The sequence below is a fragment of the Mesoplodon mirus genome (genome assembly GCF_964341445.2).
Source record: "Mesoplodon mirus genome assembly, chromosome: 14".
Taxonomy (NCBI): Eukaryota; Metazoa; Chordata; class Mammalia; order Artiodactyla; family Ziphiidae; genus Mesoplodon; species Mesoplodon mirus.
Window position 1 is genome coordinate 60,037,956 of NC_138990.1, and position 3,838 is coordinate 60,041,793.

General features: G+C 38.5%; 1 pseudogene across 1 annotated transcript; it reads left to right on the plus strand.

Annotated features, from left to right (window-relative positions):
• Window positions 1–3,184: 3,184 nt before the first annotated feature.
• LOC309815689 (SS18-like protein 2) lies at window positions 3,185–3,416 on the plus strand (annotated as a pseudogene). The gene has a single exon. The product of its transcript is annotated as an SS18-like protein 2 (transcript).
• The last annotated feature ends 422 nt before the right edge of the window (window positions 3,417–3,838 follow it).

Consider the following 3,838-nt stretch of genomic DNA (forward strand, 5'->3'; position numbering starts at 1 on the left):
TGTAGTTCTTTCATTCACTGTTGTATAGTATTCCATTGTTTAATACCACATTTATCCATTCTAGTCCTCTGGAGATTTGGATCGTTTCCAGCTTTTGCACTAACAATGCTGCTGTGAAGTGTCTTTTACGTGTCAGCTGATGAGTGTGTGTAGAACTTCCTCTACAGCAGTTTTTTTCTAATTTTGACTGGGACTGATAGTAAGAAATACATTGTACCTTAAACCAAGTACACCTAAGTACTCACACATATATAACTGAAACAAAAATTTCTTGAAATATTTGTTATTCTACAAGAGCTATGTGCTCTGATATGTTCTTTTTTTTTTTAAGTTGTGGTAAAATACACATAACAAAATTTACCATCTTAACCATCGTTTTTTTAAAAAAAGAAGGAGAAGAAAGAAACAACAGGCTCAAGGTGGAGCCACTAGCCCCCAGGACAGCAAACCAAGACTTAATGGCAGTTTCAGCCTGTCTCAAGAACAGAATTTCTGGAATTGCTTATCAGCACTAGAGAGGTAATCTTACCTGAAACAATCCTTTCTTTTCCTTTACTCATAACTTCCTTGTCCCACCCCATTTCTATAAAAGCTTTCCATTTTGTACCACTGAAGGAGTGCCTTCCTATTTACTAGAGGGGATGCTGCCTGGTTCATAAATCATTGAATAAAGCCAATTAGATCTTCACATTTACTTGGTTGAATTTTGTTTTTTAAAACCATTTTTAAGTGTTTTCCTTTTTTAAATATATGTTTCAGTCTCACTGAAGTAACTTCGTAACGATCAATGGATTACAACCCTTTTTAAATTTTGGCCCAACCATTTGAAAGTAAGGGGCATTTGAGAGTAAGATGTTGTGAGTCTTCCCCCCACAAAATTAGAGCATGAGCTAGGAGGCAAACAAACACAATTAACAGGTATGTGCAAAGGTGGTAACTGCCATAGAAAAAACAGGGGGAATAGAAGATGAGAGTGAGGGGGAGATCTGTTGCCATTTTAAACAGAGTGGTCAGGGTAGGCCTCCTGGAGTAAGGATTTGCGAGAGATGTGGATACCCTGAGGAAAAGCATTCCATGTGGAGGGAACAGCCACTGCAGAGGTGTGTCAGGGCAGGAGCTTGGTGAGGAAGAACAGCAAGGAGGCCAGTGTGGCTAGAGCCAAGCCAGCAAAGGTATAGGTTATAGGGAATGAAACAAGGGAGTTTCAATTATGTAAAGCCTTACAAGGACTTTTACTCTAAGTGAAATGGGGAGTAATTCTGAGCAGAAGAGTGACAGGATTAATCTGAATTTCAAAAGAGTCCCTGGAGCTACTTTGTTGAGACTAGACTTTAGTGGAAGTGGGAAGACTTCCCACTTCAATGAGTGAAGAGGCTATTGCTATAAAGTAAGCAGGCAAGATGCTGGTGGTTCAGACCAGGAAGGTAGCAGTGGAAAGTGTGGAGAGTGGACAAATTCAGGATATGATTTGGAAATAAGCCAACAGGATTTTCTGAAGGATGGGATATGGGGTATGAGGAAAAGAGTCAAAGATGATTCCAAGATTTCTGACCTGAGCAACTGGAAGGATGAAGTTGCCATTCATAGAGTGATCAGGGCAAAAGTTTGCTTGGAGTGGATTGGAATGGGTTTAAAAGAGACTGGGAGGAAAGGAATTGACAGTGACAGATCAAGCAGAGACAACGGCGGTATAGTACACAGTGGCAAATAAATGGAGTGGTAACTCCTAGGGGAAATAGAGGCAAGAGAAAGTTCAGGTTTTAAAGACTGAAAGAGTAACGTGTTTGGAAAAGAGCTTTTTTTTTGGAGTCAACTTGCACCACCAACTTGAGACCACTTGAGTCTTTTCAAAACACAGCATGAATTTGGGCCATGAACCTTTTTTTAAGTAGCTATATGTTTTATTTGTAAAAATGTAGTCCAAGGGAATTTTTAAAGAATCAGTAATCCTTGATATATAAAAGTATAAAAGAAAACACTTAAATGGCATCTTATGGTAAAAGTGGACTACATAAAATCATGAAAAGTAATCAGTATATCTGTGTTTTGTTAAGTGTAGTTTTACTTTAAATATGTACCTGTTAAAGCAGCATTTTCCCTTCAAGTAGGGAAGGGAGTATTTTTATAGTTATTTAATGACACATTTTCACACATAATGATTTTTTTAAGTTCTTTTACATTTGAAAGGATGTTTGACTAATTAAAATTTCACCTTTTAAAACCACAAAAAAGGGATTTAATTGCCTACTCATTTAATACTTGTTCATAAACTTCACTCCAATCAAAGATATCTACTATAATAGGTATTGTTTTCCGTAACTGAAAATCTCAATGGAGTCTGTCAGTCTCAGAGTCACCCTTACATTCTAAAAAAACACACTTTATGAGAATAATCTGCCAGTAGTGTATGGTGATTTACATAATTAAGGAATCCCTCCTAATAAGCCCTATTTAATAGCTTCATGTCTAAAATGAAATCCAAAAGCATATACTAGAGTATGAATATGAATGTTTTATTGTTTGTTAATATAAGATGATATTTTCTGGCCAGGAGTCTCTCATGAGGTTGCAGTCATCCAAAGGCTTAACGAAGGGTGGAGGATCCACTTCCAAGATGACTTAACTCAGTGGTGCTTGTTGTTTACAAAAGACCTCCGTTCCTCCCGATGTGGGCCTCTCCCCCCAGGCTGCTTGAGCTTTCTCACAACATGGTAGCTGGCCTTCCCCAGAAAGAGCAAGGTGGAAGCTTCAATGGCTTTTATGGCCTAGCCACAGAAGTCCCACACCATCTCGGCAATATCACATTGATTACAAAATTCAGTCCTATTCATTGTGAGAGGGGACTACACCAACCCATAAATGTCAGGAGGCCAGCATAGTTGGGGGCTACTTTGGAGGCTAGCTACCACAGTCTATAACACATCTACAAATTTCTCTTGATACTTAAAACGTACTGACTAATGGATCACAACTAAGGAATGATTTATTTACGAGTTGTTTGATTATAATTTCCACAGTATATCTTAGGGAAACACTAATGCTCATGTGTTCTTACAAACTTATTTGCCTTTAATGACATACATTTTCATAGAAGACAGCCACAGAATTGAAACATAAAACTAGGTTTACTAGATGCACGAGGATCCGTGGGGCCTGCGACTGGGTTTCAACCTGGCTTCCCAGGATGCTGGTAGCCTTCATACCAGACTGGCTGAAAGGCAGGACAGAAGTCAATCAAAATGATCCAGTGGGTCCTAGAGGAGAATGACCAGCTGATCTGCTGTATCGTGGAGTATCAGAACAAAGGCCAGGCAAATGAGTGCACCCAGTACCAGCATATGTTACACGGAAATTTCATTTATTTGGCTACTATCACAGATGCCAGCCCAACCATTGCTTCAAAAGCAATGGAATAATCTTCCAGTTGGCTGTTGTGAGGAGTCATTGAATGTAATTCATTTCCTATGAAGTAGAATCTTTACCATCTCAACTGCTTAAAACATGAATGAAACTTCTGTGACTCTCAAAAATGTGAAGAAAGCTACTAAATTAACTGTATTCTCAATGTAAATATTTATTTTAATAATTAAGCAGATTCCCTAAAAAAAAATCAAAAAAAGTGTGTTAGGTTTGTTATGAGCGAGGCACATTTTAGATGTTCTTCAAACTTTTTCTTTTTTATTTTATTTTGATTTAAAAAATTTTTATTTTTGGCTGTGTTGGGTCTTCGTTGCTGCGTGCGGGCTTTCTCTAGTTGCAGAGAGCAGGGGGCTACTCTTTGTTGCGGTGCACAGGCTTCTCATTGCGATGGCTTCTCTTGTTGTGGAGCACGGGCTCT